Raw genomic sequence first — 18,221 nt, 5'->3', positions numbered from 1 at the left:
TCGGCCCATAAACCGACCTAAGATAAATACCTACGTCGGCCACCTATGTAAATTGCAACCCTAAATTCACGTAAAGAACAGAAAACTAAATTCCCTTAAATTTAAATTTTCATTAAATAAATTGATTAAACAATTCAATAAACACAACTAAATAAATAAATAAAATTATATAAACAGTTACCAAAAACATATTACATCAAATTAATAAATAAAATAAACACATGTCACATAGGTAACCAATTAAATCAAATTAATAAAATAATTAAACCAAATAATCACCCAAAAATACAATAAAAATAATAAATAATTGCCGAGACTATCCTTTTAAAATTAGGGGTATTACATTCTTCCCCCCTAACAAAAGGAATTCCGTCCTCGAAATTCGCTCTTACCTTATTCCAATATTTCAGGAAACTGCGAGCGAATGACATCCTCCCGTTCCCAAGTGGACTCAGCCTCATTGTGATGACTCCACTGCACACGAACCAAAGGGATAACCTTATTGCGAAGGATTTGATCCCGACGGTCAACAATTCGACATGGTGGCTCCAAATAAGTTGCATCCGGCTGCAACTCAATCTCCCCAACATCGATATGCTGATACCGATCCTCATCTCGAAGAAATTTCCGCAACATGGAAACATGAAACACGTTGTGGACGCGATCCAAAGTATCCTGTATACAAATGAGTGTGTAGCACCTGTATCAAATAAAACACGTCCATATAAACCATGAATAGGAAACTTACCCTCAATAGTTTGAGGTGCCTGAACATCCTGTGGCATGGGGTTATACACCCTGCCATAGTGCAACTGCTGTGGTGCCTGTCCCTGAGTCTGCGGTGGTGCCGGTAAAGCCAGATGTGTCTATCCCTGAATCCGTGGAACCTGTGGAGCTGGTAGAGGCACTGGCGCCCTCTGTCCCTGCTGCACATACTGTCCATGTCCCTGTCCTGCTTTAGGACACTGCCTGGTGGTATGACCATACTCTCCATAAGTGTAACAACTACCCTGGAAAGTACCAAATGGCCTCCTCTGTCGGTTAGCCTGTGGCTGACCCTGTCCTGCCTGTGGTCCCCCATTCTGTTGCATCTGAATAGGTGCCCCATTCCGGTGAGCATCTGAACCACCCTTGTGCTTCTTCCAAGGCTGTTGTCCCTGGAACTTGCCTTTGTCATTCTACCGGTGACCATTGCCATTCCCCTTTTCAGCTGACTGGTTAGTAGAGTCTTTATCACCCCGCTTCTCACCACGAGCCTATCTAATGTCCACAGTCAACTGATACTGTTGTAGAGCGGCGTCTACCACCTGAGCATAGGTAGTATAGGCTGGACTACCAGTAATAGCTCTTTCGATAGACCACATCAGTCCCTTAACGAAGCTGTTACGCTTCTTCTCGTCTGCATCCACCTCCTCCGGTGCAAAAAGAGACAAGCGTGTGAACTGCTGCTCATACTCCGCCACTGTCATGTTTCCCTGCTGCAGATTTAGAAACTCGGTTTTCATAGCTGCCCAGACCGCATAGGAAAAATATTTCTCATCAAAGCGAGCACTGAACTCATCATAAGACAATGTCATCCTCTCCTCTGGGGTGATAACTGACTCCCAACTTGAACGTTGTAAGCATCTGTTTCTGAACCTCCGTGCACTGAACCAAACGAAGATGATGCTCAATGTCCTGTTTCCACTGGTGAGCTGCTCTCGCATCGGTAGAGCCTGAGAACACAGGTGGACTCCCCTTTGTGAAAGAGCTCCTAGCCTTTCCCCAAGAATCCGACTGAACCACTGGTACTGGTAGCGGTGCCGGCTGTACCTGAGGCTGATTCTGAAGTGCAGCTGTTACCCCAGCTTCTATAGCCCGAGCAACAAGGTCATTGAGGTGTGGAGGAATCTCTGGATCTCTGTCCCGACCCTAAGTCTGTTGAACTTCCTCCTACTCCTCCTGAAACCCTGGCATTTGCTGCTCTTCTTCCATTTGCCGACGTTGTAGACGTTCCTGCTGTCTACGTGTCGCTCTCCTCTGTCGACTGTTCATGTTCTGTCCTCTTCCAGTGTTAACCATGCTGTTAACATAGAATGACAGACATCAGTACGAGTTTAAACGAACCGTGAAAGAATTCAACGAATCCAAAACATGAGCTCTATATAAAAAAAAAACACTACGCGGAAGTCTTAATACGAAACGTCCTAGAGACACTTGAACCTGGAGTGCTCTGATACCAACTGTGATACCCTTCGGATCCGAGACACGGGTTGATCAGGCCCAGGCCCAAACTCGAGGGAATATCAAACAATTAAAGTATTTTAAAACGAACACAGATGACAAAAACCAATAAAGATAAAATAAAACTGAAAGAAATAATAATAATAAAATCCTCCATTTGTAACTGAAAATTTAAAACTCCAATCCTCCAAAACTTCAAAGTTACAACTTGGGAATCCACTGATGGACCCCTAACTAAAAATTCAACTGAGACTGAAACTGAAAAATAGATAATACTAGAAACATCGGGGAAAAGTCCTACGTAATCCAATGAAAGTGAGACTGTCCTCAATAAGCACGATCAAGCTCTAAGGCTGGTACCGTCCTGTACCTGAAAAGAATAATAAAGGAGTGGGTCAGTCCCACGAGCAAGTTCTAATCTAACTGCAATCCATACAGTGACCCGATACGCAGATACACCGTAGACACCTCACAATATCTATCTAGTCCATACGTATAAATATATCCACACTAAGGGACATTCACTAGTCTATAATAGGGGTCTCAACCTGAATAGAAGGCAACATGCGAATACGCACCCAAAGGTGGGCATGAGTACCTAGACCTAACAGGGTACACCTCAACCTATTATAACCAGCTACGCATCTACTGCATATACGCACCCTAACCAATGAGTCTGAGACTCAAGCTCAACTCGTGGTATCATAAACATATATATAAAGTCCGTCCAAATCCAGGGTAAGCAGTTCAACTATTTATTAAACTGGCCTACAATAAACCAACTAGTTAGTCACTCAACTTATTCAGTGGATATGACTTAACTACCATCCGTTAATCCAGGAAGTCATCTAACTTGGTTACAGCTGGTCTGACTTAGTCACAATTAGGATTCGATATCTTTCAATCCATTCCATTAATCCATTAGGTTAGGTTTATGCGTTTTGAGCTAAATCGTCTCTAGTATGTCACCGTCCCATACTGGTACATATAATCCTCCATATCCAGGTAAATTACAACATATATAACAGTTTAATAATTTACAGACCCAAAAACCACCATCCAAACAATTGCAGAAAAATATTTAAAGCTTCAGCAATTTAAATCCAAGCGTTTAACCATATAGTTGCAGGAGACGATTTAACAAATCAACAACTAACATCCAGAGCATGCATAAACCAAATTTAATATGTCAGGGAGTCCATCATGCATGTGAATAGGTTAAATAATCCTATTATTATCCAATAAATTGCTAAAACAATTTTAGAAGATTGTTTAATATTTCGGCAATTTAAATCCAAGCATTAACCATATAGTTGTAGGAAACGATTTAATAATTCAGCAACTAGCCTCCTAAGCATGCATAGATCAAAATTAATAATTAAATGACCTTATCATGCACTTGAATGCATTCTAAAACAAGTTTTATAAACACATTATATTCCATCAAATTGCAGAAATTGAATTCAACAATTAATTCAACTTCCAATTGTTAACAACATAGGAAGTGCCTTAATTTTTACACTGTTTGTCCCGACAATTTAGAATTAAACTTTAATCAATTTAGGGTCTTAATAACACTCAAAATTCATTCCTTAATCCTTCTGTAAAGTTCCAAATTCACTCAAATAGTCTCCATGCTCCAACAGTGAACATAGTACGTAGAAAATTAAAAAAAAAACTTAAAATAAATCAAAAATAACAAGGGAGCCTGCTCCAAAATTTGGAGCAGGCTCTTTTCCAGCCTAGGGCCGGCTCTAAGGAGTCTTAGAGCCGACTCTACTTTGTTGTGGGAGATGCCTCCCACTTCTATGGAGCCGGCTCTCACCTCCTTTGAGAGCCTTCGTCCCCGGTGCGTCGTTTCAGCTCTTGTGCTCCTTCTCCGGCTTATTCCTAACACTCTGTTAGTTTTTAAAACCAAACTTAGGTGTCATATTAATACCCAGTAGCATCCCAATGGCTTGATAACAACAATTAAAATCAATTACAAAGATTAAATTTGCTACCGAACTAACCCGCATTAGGAACAAAACTGAAACTATAATTCTATTCTAATCTCTCTGTTTCTCTTCACAAACTGATCTGAGGAGTCTTATATCATCCCATTAACATCCCCAGGGTTTGTTTACAGAAGATAGAAGCAAGAATCGTAACTAAAATCTCAACAGATTTTAATATGCTTTAATGAACAGAATTGGGAGCAACAATACACGAACTGTAAACAGATTTGAATTCAATGCAAACAAATAATCAGCAAGCATACATTAAACACATAAGTTTCATTTACTAATTAGTTAATCCCTAGAAACTATCTAGGTGCACAGAACACGAGCCAAAGAGAAGGAGGAAGATAAGAACTTGCCTTTGAGTTTCAGACTTGAAACTCTAAATTCCCAGTTCTGTATTGCCCGTTCAATTCCCCACTGCTGTTCCACAAACCCACGTTCCTTCTACCTTGCTTCCACCTATCCTTCATCTCCTATCTTTCTCTATTCTCCCTCTGTATCCCACGGTCTCTGTTGTTTTTATAGAAATTACGTTTAAACCACCGTGACACACATACTTATAGGCTTAGTGATTAAACCCTAATCCATGTAACCTTAAAGCCAGAGCCCATCTCAGCCCATAAACCGACCTAAGATAAATACCTACGTCGACCACCTATGTAAATTGCAACCCTAAATTCACGTAAAGAACAGAAAACTAAATTCCCTTAAATTTAAATTTCCATTAAATAAATTGATTAAACAATTCAATAAACACAACTAAATAGATAAATAAAATCATATAAACAGTTACCAAAAACATATTACATCAAATTAATAAATAAAATAAACACATGTCACATAGGTAACCAATTAAATCAAATTAATAAAATAATTAAACCAAATAATCACCCAAAAATACAATAAAAATAATAAATAACTGCCGAGACTATCCTTTTAAAATTAGGGGTATTACAGTCTTCACCTGCTGACAGGTGAGGCATCTAGCTACAAACTGTGCAACATCATTCTTCATCCCGTTCTACCAATACTGACGTCTCAAATTGTGATACATCTTGGCACCACCTGGATGAACTGCAAAGCGGGAAGTGTGAAACTCCCGTAAGACGTCCTCACGACAAACCGTAGGAACCACCAACAAACCCCTAAACTGTAGACCCCCATCTGCATACAAGGCCCAATCTTTCACTGTTTCACCACTGGAGATCAAAGCGTGAATGGCATCTAAATCCGGGTCTTGTCTCTGTGACTCAATCACTCGTACAATAAGAGTAGGCTGAGCCACAAGACTAAACAAGAATGTTGGCTCACTGTCAACATCGTCATCAAAACAATACAATCCCATCTCTGCCAAATCCTTAAGCATCTTCCACTTCCGAATAGCCAGACAGGCCAAAGTTCCAGGAGATTTTTGGCTTAAGGCATCTGCTACCACATTTGCCTTGCCCGGATGATACTGCAAGTCAAAATTATAATCTTCCAAGAATTCAACCCATCTTCTCTGTCATTGTTCAAGTCCTTTTGGGAGAAAAGGTACTTGAGACTTTTATGATTCGAGTACACCTCGAATCTCTCACCATACAAGTAGTGTCTCCAACACTTCAAAGCAAACACAACTGCCGCCAACTCCAAATCATGAATAGGGTAGTTGTACTCGTGAGTCTTCAACTGTCGAGACACATAAGCCACTACTCTACCATCCTGCATCAACACACACCCTAAACCATCATGTGAAGCATCACAATAGATTACATAACCCAAGCCACGCTCAGGTATCACCAACACTGGAGCCGTAGTCAATCTTGTCTTCAATTCCTGGAAAGATGACTCACAGGCTTCATTCCTTGCAAACTTAATCCCTTTCCGGGTTAAACGGGTCATAGACGCTGCTAAACGGGAGAAATCTTTCACAAATCTCCGGTAGTAACCAGCTAGACCAAGAAAACTACGGATCTCAAACACATTCTTGGGTTGCTCCCAATTCAAAACAACTTCAATCTTTGATGGATCAACTGACACTCCGCCTTCTGAAACAACATATCCCAAAAACTTCACCTCTTGTAGCCAAAACTCACATTTCTCATATTTGGCATACAACCGGTGCTCCCGCAAAATCTGTAAAACAATACTTAAATGGATCTCATGCTCCTCCCGAGATCGTGAATGCACAAGAATGTCATCCACGAAAACTACCACAAACTGGTCCAAGTAATCGTGAAAGACGAGGTTCATTAAGTCCATGAATGCCGCTGGAGCATTAGTCAAGCCAAAAGGCATAACAAGGAACTCATAGTGTCCATACCGTGTACGGAATGCTATCTTCGGGATATCCTCATCCCTAACCCGCAACTGATAATAGCCAGACCTCAAGTGGTTCCCCTCAACTAATCAAATAAATCATCTATCCTTGGCAAAGGATATTTGTTCTTGATGATGGCGCGATTCAACTTCCGATAATCGATGCACAACCTCAAAGAACCATCTTTCTTCTTAGCAAACAAGACCGGTGCGCCCCATGGTGACACACTCGGTCGGATGAAACCTTTCATCCTCAAATCATCAAGCTATCTTTTTAATTCCTCCAATTCAACTGGTGCCATACGATACGGTGCCATAGAAATCGGTGCGGTACCGGGCATCAAGTCAATAGTAAACTCCACTTCTCGGTGTGGAGGCAACTCTGTCAAATCCTCCGGAAACACATCCAGAAAATCACGAACAACTGTAGGATAATATTCTTCCACAACATCATCCTCTTCGGCTATAAGGCTAGCCAAAAAGTAATCACCACGACTCCGTCCACGAATTCCATAAAACGATAAAATGTGGGAATCACTCCGATCTCCCACAAAAAAGAAACAGTCTCCCTCGGGAGTACAAACTGTAACCCTTCCTCTGTAACAGTCAATCGTGGCATGAAAGGAAGCTAACCAATCCATCCCGAGAATGACATCAAAGCTAGTCATCTCTAGGAGGATAAGGTCAAACACAAAAGTCCGCCCGGCTATCACAATGGAACAGTCCCTCGCGACTCGGCTCAAAGACACTGAAACTCCAGCTGGCGTATCAACACACAACGCCCGATCCATAAAACTGACCTCTAACCTCGATGCAAATACAAATGATGATGAAATGAAAGAATGAGATACACCAGAATCAAACAAAACACGGGCCCAAGAACCAAACACTGGAAATATACCTCGGAGAACTGAAGATCCATGAGATGCATCAGTTGGTGCAAGGGCAAAGACACGCCCCTGTGGTGCCTGTGCCTATGAACTACTAATCTGAACACCAGACTGTTGTGCCGACACAGTAGGAGTATCCCTCCTAGCTAGTCGTGAACCCTGAGAAGACAAGGCAGGCTGTGGTGGTGGCGGTGGTCTGAAACCTGATTGAACCGTAACCGACTGTAATGCCCTCTACCGTGACCCTCTGCCACTGGTGGTGCCTGCTCCCTGACTCGGACAGTCCCGAATCAAATGGCCCTGCTGGCCACACCCATAACAAGCCTTCGGAGCTGAAGAAACTGAAGTCAATCTCATAGGACAATTGGACTTGTAATGCCCAGGCTGCTGACATTGAAAGCAAACAACTGCACTCCTATCAGACCCAGCTGGCAACGGAGTGGTAGGAGCAGATCGTGCAGACTGCTGTCCCTGAAACTGAGATGGATCGCTCCTGTTCCTTTTCCAAGAAGATCCTTCTGAAGATGGCCCTGCACCCCTCTTTTGCTTCAATTGCTCTCTTCTTGCATCCTTCTCTTTATTACCAGCTTCCAGCATCAAAGCCCTTTCCACTGCTTCAGAGTAAACCTTAATGAACTGTGCTGTGATCAACGGCCTCATCTGATCATTAAGACCAGAAACAAACTTCCGAGTCTTGTTAGCTTCATCTTTCACCATTTCTGGAGCAAAGCGAGAAAGTGAAGTGAACTTGTTTTCATATTCTGCCACTGACATGCTCCCTTGGATAAGGTTATGAAACTGGTCTTGTAACTCCCATCTTTTGGAAAGCGGAAAGTACTTTTCATAAAACAATTCCTTAAACTTGTCCCAACTCATCTCCTCCACCTTGTACAGGCTCGTAACCGACTTCCACCATAATTTGGCATCCTTAGCAAACTTATAAGTAGTTAGGATGATCTTCAAATGATCCTCCGTCACATCCATTGAAATCAATTGAGTTTCAACTTGCTCCATGTAGTCATCTACTATCATTGGATCCGCACCGCCTTCAAACATAACCGGCATCGGCTAAGAAAACCCCTTAATAATCTTGAGACGCTTCTGAGCTGGCGTCTCCTCAACTTGAACTGTAGGTTGTAGTGCCGACTGTGACTGAGCAGCAATCGTTGCCCTCACGACATTTTGCAACAAACGATTAAACTCCAGTGCCACAGAACCTTCACCCACTTCTACGGGTGCTTCAACATTATCCCTCCTTGTGGGGACAACTCTCGGGGGAATCAAATCCCTAAGAAGTATGTCCTCATCATTTAGCTCCTCCGGATTGGAGCTGGAGCTCTCGCCAACATCACCCCTAGTCGGTCTAGGGCCAACTTCCCTGATTTCCTCACGCCGTGACATCGTTTGATAAAACAAAGGAAACAATTCAATAACGACAACACAAAGGTCCAACCGTGAACAACCCAACGCAAAAAGATACTGTACAAACATTTAACATGTAATACTATGCAATGAAAACATTAATATAGGCATATAAGCACATAAACACGTAAGCAAGTAAGCAGTTAAGCATGCTTTTTCACATAGCAAAACACTTTTCCAAACAAGGAAATAACAATGCAAATGACTTCCCAGACAACCCTAGGTAAGCCTCTACCCGTCATCCTAATGGTATTCGAACCATCGCTCTGATACCAAATTTGTAACGACCCTAGCTTGTGCCAAAATTTAAAAAAAATTCGGCAGAACCTCCCCTAAAAATGGGCTTTCAACAACCTGTCCCAATACATAAAACACATAAAATCATCCAGCATCCCATTCATCCGTTCATTATACCTCAACATAGTTCCTCTCATGGTGGAACATCCACACACCAATTAATCTAAATTAACATAATTACAGTCCCAAAATACATGGTTAAGATTTAAAGTCCCTGTCTTACAACGTTACATGATACAATTGCATGGAAATATATACCATAATTCCATTAATTTCATTTACATCAAACAAAAGATAAGTTCGTTCTTAAGTTACAAAGCCATGAATACTAACTTAGTTACATTTCCACAACTACGAATATACATAGAACGGTCAAAATACAAAATAGCAAACAACCTTCTAACAACTTTCAAGCTTGAGGTGGATTGTCGTCCACCAGTTCATTTCCAAGACCTGAAAAAAATAATATAAATAGTAGGGTGAGCATAAAGCTCAGCAGGTGACACTTAAGACACACATCTTGTGTCCTTGTGAATCCAAACAAAGCATAGGCCAATGGGAAATGGGGATCATACAATGTCGGGAAATAATACAGCATTACGATTCAATCTCAAGTATATCCAATGCAATGGTATGAGATGCAATGTATGCTAGTGTCGCTCCCCATTTTCATAATCCAAAACATCGTTTCCAAACTGTTAATACAGCCCGCCCTTTAGTAGCCCCGCTGCGACACGAGAGGAGGATTGGCTAGTGTCCCTGACCCTTGGTAACCCCGCGGCGTCATTATGGGACCCAGCTAGCTCAACTACGCTAGGGCGACTCCCTAGTCCCCTCTAGGTTATATTAACCTCCGGCTCGTTGGTAACCCCGCAGCGACCGGGTTTCGCATAAAACCATTTCATTAAAAACACTTCCCTGAAATTCCCCATATTTATTTCAAGAACAATTTCTCCCATTTCATGCAAACCCAATGGTATGTGCATGTATATATGTTCCATACATTCAATGTCATGGCATTTAAAATTCTACATCATAAAATTAAACATTCAACATGTTCAACATCTCCCAAGTAATTATTAACATATTAAGATATAACAAAATACATTTAAGCATGTTTTACACATAAAACAACTCACAATCAAATACATGAATTTCTTTAGACAACATTTAAAATAATCATTGATACAATTAACTTCTAATTAAGCATGCTTGGCACAACAAATGATTATAACTCACAATGGAACAAGAAGGTAGTGGATTAAGGTGTCCCTACCTCAAAATGAGCAAAATCCCTAGAAATGGGTTCTTAAATTCGAGCTCCCAAAGAGGACCAAAAGCTGAAATTTCTGGTACTAGCACGTAGAGATCGTCGTGCTCGTCGTTTTGCCTCAAACGGCACCTTAATCCGATAAGAGATGAGGGAGAAATCAAGAATGAAAGCTTGCAAAAGAAAAAGAAAAAAGAAATACAAAGAGGCAGAGAGCTGCGAGACAGAAGAAAAAACATAGAACAAAAACAAAATGGAAAAAAAAAACGTGGTCTTATGACCACTTAAACTTCGTGGGTCCCACACATTTTTTTTTTTTTTCCTTCTCTTTTTCTTTTGCCTTTTTAAGTTACAGACATTACAATATATATATTCAAACTAACACATTTTTTTTCCCCTGTAAAAAAAACCTAACAAATTATATATTTATAATTTTCTTTCCTTTTTCTCATCTCCACTATGTACGCGTAATAAAACCCCACTAGAAAAACAACAATAATAATAATTCTTTCATCTTATTTAGAAAAAAAAAATAGTAAGGAGAAAGAAAAGAGAAAATGGTTTTCTTAATTAACTGAATACAATGTGTAAAATAAAAATTAACTTGTTATAAAAAATACTGTATATATTTAAATAAATTGTAATTATGAAAAACATACATCGAGCAAGTCCCGATTCTCTTATCCTCATTTTATTTCAAACTTTACCACTTTTGGAAGGAAAATTATTTTGCCCAGACAAATACGTACTTTGCCACTTCGGTCAAATAAAAATAATGCAGTAGGCACATGAAGTGGTAAGTATGGCTATTGAGAACTGATAATCAGATTTGATACTTCAAAATTTGCAATGCTGTTTAGCAAAAGATAGGCACAACTCTCTTAAACTAAACGCCAAACTCTCGGCCTAACTTAGTGGTGGGGATGATGGTTGCATTCCAGAGCTAACCCAGGCACTCCTACGCATCTCAGTGAACCGAACTGTGTCCTTTACAATAGTCATAGACCAAGTGCTTGGTGGCTTCTGTGCCTGTTTAACCCAATCATGACCAGAACCGTCCTAGTTTACCACACTTTGCGTCATCATTTTCCGGCATCGACCTCGAACGATTGGAATGTTGAAACGACGGGGTGACTCCAATTAGTCTTCACTCTCCCTCCTTGTGTGGCCCAATCATTAGCATTCCACACCAATCCATGAATTCCCATAGCTTGACCTTTTATCCTAACATTATCGACCATTAACCTGCAAAGATGCCAATACGAGTAATACTGCTATTGCGTAAATCCAACAACTATGTATTAAAAAGATAATGAATTATATTTAAGAACCTACACTATTGTAAGTTTCGCAATAGTGGTTGTGAACATGGTGTAACGGATTCGGTCAAAAAAAACTAACTTTGTTTTTTTCCTGAATAACTTGCATTTCTTTTCAACGGAAAGAAATTGTAATATGCGTGAATTTCCTTCAATATAAACCAGGAGGCATATATGTAATATGTTTGTCTACCAGTGGTTTGTAAGAAGACAACACAAACTTCATGTTTGTGCATGCTTTAACATTTCTAAAGTATATATATGCGCGTGTAAGTGTGCGCATTGCACATTCGGTTGCAAGGTTTGGTTTGAAATGCGACACAAATTCCGGTCACGAATTATTATGTACCTTCACTATTACCACAATTTTTTTTCCTAGTAACTATTACCACAATAATAGCAAGAAGACATACAAATATTGATGTATGTGACTTAACATTATACAATGTGGGTAAAACACAAAGGTAAATATGTACAGTTAACGAGTAGCCTATCACAGAGCAATTTATTCGATCCCTAACAGTTTGGTTTTCTTAATACTTTAAACATGGTCATTACTAATTAATTTATTCAAAAATAATTTTTATATGTGGAGATTATAAAGTGAATGGTGAACTAGTATCATAGATTACGAAGACTGCCACAAAACATACACTATCCATATCGGATGACATTAGCAAATCGTTGCATCAAGTCCGTCTGGAGGAATTTTATGGTCTTAAATTATTTATCAAGACTATATGCATTGGTTGAAATTACAATATTAAAAAATGACAATCACAAACTAGAGAATTCGCGCACAAATAATGGTTGGATCAACAATTCAGAATGAATAATCATAGAAAAGTCACAAGATGCCATGATAATAGTGCCAGATTGCAACACAACAGTTTACAGTCAATGGAACTTATTAAGAATAAATCACCCTGATATTATCTCAACCGCAAGTTCGGTAGCCCTCTAACACCAATACACTAGTAATAAGGTTTACAATGTTCATCTTCATGCTAGAATTTTCAATGAACCCTAAATGAACCCAAATGGCATGTCTAACTCAATTGTAAACACTGATTTATCTGCGACTGGTAGGTTAGATCATTTGAATTTCGTTTCCAACTTACTTTTGTACTAAAAGATATAAAGGAATGTCAGAACACATGAATGCTCCAAAGTTAAAGAAAAATTTGCAGATGCCTGAAGTTCGAGGCCATAAGAGGTATTGCGATATTAGTGTGTGGTAGACTGCGTGCTGACTTAACGAAACACTAATTTCACAAAGTGACTGCCCTCAATTCAAACCTCTGTTTTCGCCCTCTAGTCTAACAATTGTTTTATGAGAACTTTGTTTTTGTTTTTTTTTTTTTTTTTTTTTTATAAAAAAAAAATGCCTGTTTTTACTTTTTAGACAATTATCTTTTATATTAGCAAAAAACTGCTTCTGAATTTAAAACTTAGAACGAACCCTAACCCTAACCCCAAAATGCTAACGATAACAACAGCAAAGAAAAAACCCAAATCAAGCACATATATGATCATAAATAAAAGGAAAGGGGAAGCAAAGAAACTAATGCATTCCCCTAGAAAAATTAGAATTGCTAATGGCATGAGAATCACAATTAGAGTTTCTGCAGCGAGCTCGCGGAAGCCCAATTTTCGTGAGCCAATGGACTAAAGGCCTCGTAGCGGCCTAACTAAATGGACTGGGGCCCACTAGTGATCGCTGGAATTTTTTTTTTGTCCGCCGTTTTGCATTAGACAGTTTTTGTTTTATTTTGCAACGGCTCTGAGTACCAAACAGTGCCTTTTGGCAGAAATTTTTTTTTGAAATAACCTAAAAATAGGTTATTTAGAGCTCTTTTTTGGGTAATAAAAAAAATAAAATTCATTAAATAAAAAATATATTGTTTAGGCATTGTTTGTCCCAAAAAAAAAAAAAAAAAATTTGCTCCAAAAATAAATTAAATTTTTTTTTTTTTTTTTTTTTTTTGTTTTTTCCCTTAAAATTTGGCTTTTTTTTAAAAAAAATTTTTGCTTTAAATTTTAAATGTGTAGACCAAATAGTATATTTGGCCGTTAAGGTACTGTTTGGCTGACACAAATAGTGCCTTAACGGCTATAATTTTAAAAAAAAAGTTTAAAAATTCAAATTTTTTTAACTTTATTCAAAAATAAAAATTTAATTAAAAATTTTAAACTCTCTATAAATACCTCAACTCCTACCATCACTCATCACATCTAACACATCTCTATTATATACCATTTAATTTATTTCTTCTTCTATTTTCTCAATCTTAGTTATTATTTTCAAAGTTATTTCGATTCCATAGATTCTCGACATCTATTTTATTACAACACCCAATTTAACCCATCAAACGATGAGTTTTTGCCATTTTCAGAAGACAATATCAATTTTTATGGAAGAGATTCTCAATTTCCTTCTCATCAACCATCCCAACCTTCTTATCAATCATCCCAAACTTCTCATCATGATTGTGGTACTAGTGTTCCACAATCAAGTAACTCAAAACCCCCGCCAAAACAACTGGCTATCCGACCTACTAATTGGACCAAGGCTGGAGATGAGGCTTTATGTTGGGCGTGGATGTCCATTACCTCTAATGCGATTATGGGGCAGACCAAAGTAAGAAGAAGTCATGGAAGTGAATTCTGGAACAATATAAACTACATATTGGTGTTCCAACTAAGCAAAAGGATGAAGGTTTGATGAATCGTTGGTTGGTGATCCAATAAAAAATCAACAAATTTTCCAGCTGCATGACTACCATATAAATGAATCATCCCAGCGGCTTCAACAGTGATGATATGCTAAGTTATTTATTGTTTAAATATAACTCGTAAATATTTTAAATAGTCAGTTTTTAATTTTTTATTAATTTTTTCGTGTAGATGATAGCAGCTAAAAACTTGTTTCGTAGCCAAATAGGTGATGAATTTAAGTTAGAAAGTTGCTGGAAGATCTTGAAGCATAACAATAAATGGAATTCACATTGTGCCGAACAAGTGAGAAAAGGAAAAAAGAAAAAAGAGCCGCAGCATAGGAGTGGATTTGACTTTGACATTAATTAGTCTGTTGGGCACTCATTACCATCTACTCTGTCAAGTCATGCAGCCACGACAGATGAAAATTCAATTGAGGAATCACCACACATAGGGGAAAATGATTCACCCGATGTGGAAGAATATCAACTACAAAGACCAGCAGGAAGAAAAACGGCGAAGCAGTGTCGAGCAAAAATTAATTCAGCGAATGAATTGCAAATTTCATTCGTTTTGAAATTTAATAATATCACCACCAGTTTTGAGAGTCGTCAGGAGAAAATGCAGGATGCCCAAGTGGCATAAGAGGTAAGAAAATGGAGAAAGAGAAGATAAGGCAGCTAGAGATTCTAGAGAAACAGAGACTTGAAGAGAATGAGCTCATGTTAACAGATCCAAATTCGGCACCAATAGAAGCGGGGAAAGTTTGGATTATTGCACGACAAAATGAGATATTGGCATCTTTGAATTCACGGTCCGCCCCAAAGTTCCCATAGGATTTTGTAATTCTTGGTCTATTTATTTTCTTATTCCAATTTAGGATATTGTATTGTTTAAGTTATTTTTAATTGTTTTGTTTAATTTATTTTTTTTAATTCATAATGGATAATGTATTGTTTCAAGTTCTAATATCAATCGTAATTTTTTTAATAATTTGGAAAAATATTATTTGATTGAAAAATATTGCTGTTGCAAATATAGACGCTAAAAATATAACCGTTACGAATATAGTCGTTTAGGAAAAGTTAAAAAAAAAAAAATTTAAATTAAATTAAATTAAATTTATTATTATTATTATTATTATTTTGGCAAGCAAAAATTCGGAAACCCTAATGGATTGCATGTTTTTGGAGAGCGAAAGTTACTGACGTATCTTTTGAAAAAATTGATGTGGCGTTTTTAAAGAGTCAAAATTTAGAAGCAAAAACATATATATTTAATATATATATTTACTTATATAGAGAGAGTGTGTGAGAGAGAAAGGAAGCGATAACTAACTATCATGTGTGAGTCGCTGCCCTCAACACTCACCATAACTATAATATATTGATGGAGTAAATATACACGTATATCTATTTTATAGTGTGTGTGTGTGTGTGAGAGTGTGTGTGTGTAGAGAGAGAGAGAGAGAGAGAGAGGGGGGGGGGTGGTTGGGGTGGGAAAGCTGAGGGTACACACTCTACGGTAAACTTTTGGTGAGTCTCAATGCGGATGAGAAGACACGTGGAAAAATGCAGGGATACTGTGGGAAACTGATGAATTAGGAGGGTGTTTTTGTAAAAGCAGATGCCAAAGATTTGGAGCAAAAAAGAAAAAAAAAAATTTGGACCATTTCTCGATTTGTGCGTGTCATCCTTGCGCAGGGGCCATGCTAATCTTCTCTGTATCGTTCCAATTTTATCGGATGTCCCCGAAGGGACGCTAGTCTATTGTGAACCAACCGTATATTAAATCCAAAGACTTTTAGTTTCTAGTCGGTGTGGGACAAGAAGTTATCTCTTCGAAAAAGGTGCCTTGCACAGCCTAAAAGGCTAAAGCTGTACTCTACATAAATAGCCTGCAAACTTTTGCAATCCAAGTATTATATTCTAATAAAATTCTTCAATTTCATCATATCTTTATACAATTTGGATGTCGGTTGCCCAAAACGAAGTGGAAAAAGTAAAAAAATTAAAAAAATTTGCTCACAGTTGCATGAGCTCTTCTCTAAACTTAGGTACAAATATAATTTTTCTTAAAATATAAATACATTATATGTTCTATCAATTTTAATTTGTATGACATTCTTAAAAGTATGTTTAATTAAAATTTAAATTATAGGTAATGCAGTGAAAAAAGGAAAAAAAAAAAAAAAAAAAAAAATGTTTCCATCCATTTAGCAAGTAAAAAATAATTTGAGAGTTTTTATTAACAATCCAAAATTGTACGCAAACACTTCACTTTTATTTATTCATAAATTAATTGACAAAAATTATCCTCACTCCTCCTTTTTCTCTCCTCCTTGATTTCTATGACTTTCCCAAAAAAATATATATCCTTTTCGTCTCTTTTTTTTTTTTTTTTATCTTTACAGTAAGAGTGCACCAAAGAACCGAAATCGTGGAACCGGAACCGTGAGAACCGGAACCGTTTCAGGTTCCAAATTTAGGAATCGTGTACATACGGTCCCGGTTCCGATTCCAGCCCGTGGGAACCGGTAAGAACCGGAACCGTATATATATATATGTGTGTATATATGTATATATATATAATATATATTATATATTTAATTTTATACTAAAAAAAGAAGTAAAGATAAGGCTGGAGGTCAAATTTCTGAGCAAGGTGTCTCCTTAAGTGATGACCTCCCCTCCCATGGACCGAATAATAATGAAGTCATAGAAAATTAACATTTGATCTAGTCGAACCTCCAAAATCAAAATAAATATGCTATATCTTAGCCTTTCAGAGTCTTAAATACGTAGTTTATGTTCCATTTGTAATCTAATTTATGTTCCAATTGTAATCACCATTCAGGAATACATTAATAATAGCTTCTTTATCTCTAAAAATAAGAATATGTTTTTTTTTATATTTTTTATCGTAGATGATAGAACCACATCACATTTAAAAATCATCTAAACTTTCGGCAGAAAAGGCAACAAAAAGCATAAAACAAACACAAAAGGCCAAAGGTAGAGCCTTGTCTTGAAAGAAAGTGGATATGCATCTCTCATTAGTCTCATATTCGCCATGCCCTTAAGTAAGGAATGGTGAAACTAGGTATATGTGCTTGCACAGAAATAGTTTTCAACCAAAAAATCTGGTTAAGTCACACCTTTTTCCCCACCCTTTAAGTGGGCAATCAAGCCGTGCTGTGCATAGGGGAAATGCTGGAATGATGATATCATGGTGAACATACATATTTGAATCATCATCAGCATCCTCATAAATCCAAACCTGCTTGTAAACATTGAGCTTACCCTGAGTGGCTGGCTAATATCAGTGTTTAATTTTATGAAACACTACTGAGTTACAAGTTACAACTTACAACATTTCAGTGTTAAATTCGGGGAACATTTCAGTATTATAACTTATAATACTGCAAAAAGGAAAAAAAATCAAACAGTTAACGGTTCTCATAAAACCGAATCGGTTCTACGGTTCCGGTTCCGTTTTCAAGGAACCGTCGTGAATGGTTCCGACCGGAACCATGAGAACCAGAACCGTGTGCACTCCTACTTTGTAGGTCTTTCATTTTTTACTCCAACTAAAACATGAGACCTACCATCAAATTACTCTCGTTTTCATTTCTTCTCTTTCTCTTTTGTATGCTTGTTGTTTTTACTCCAATTGAATAGCGAACGCCTACCATTTACAAATATCTATTTACCAAGTATTAATTATTTTTGTACACCATTTACAAATATCTATTTTCCAAGTATTAATTATTTTTTGTACA

General features: G+C 37.9%; 1 non-coding gene across 1 annotated transcript; it reads right to left on the bottom strand.

Annotated features, from left to right (window-relative positions):
* Positions 1 to 16,097: 16,097 nt before the first annotated feature.
* On the bottom strand, positions 16,098 to 16,200 carry LOC132297715 (U6 spliceosomal RNA). The gene has a single exon (XR_009479381.1). It is a non-coding gene; the product is annotated as a U6 spliceosomal RNA (small nuclear RNA).
* Positions 16,201 to 18,221: the final 2,021 nt, after the last annotated feature.

This window comes from Cornus florida, unplaced genomic scaffold (assembly GCF_030987335.1).
Source record: "Cornus florida cultivar Cherokee Brave unplaced genomic scaffold, ASM3098733v1 CherokeeBrave_3.0.0_Hap2_Chr02, whole genome shotgun sequence".
In the NCBI taxonomy this organism is placed as follows: Eukaryota; Viridiplantae; Streptophyta; class Magnoliopsida; order Cornales; family Cornaceae; genus Cornus; species Cornus florida.
The sequence above is the reverse complement of the archived record's forward strand: the minus strand, read 5'-3'. Positions and strand labels throughout refer to the sequence as shown.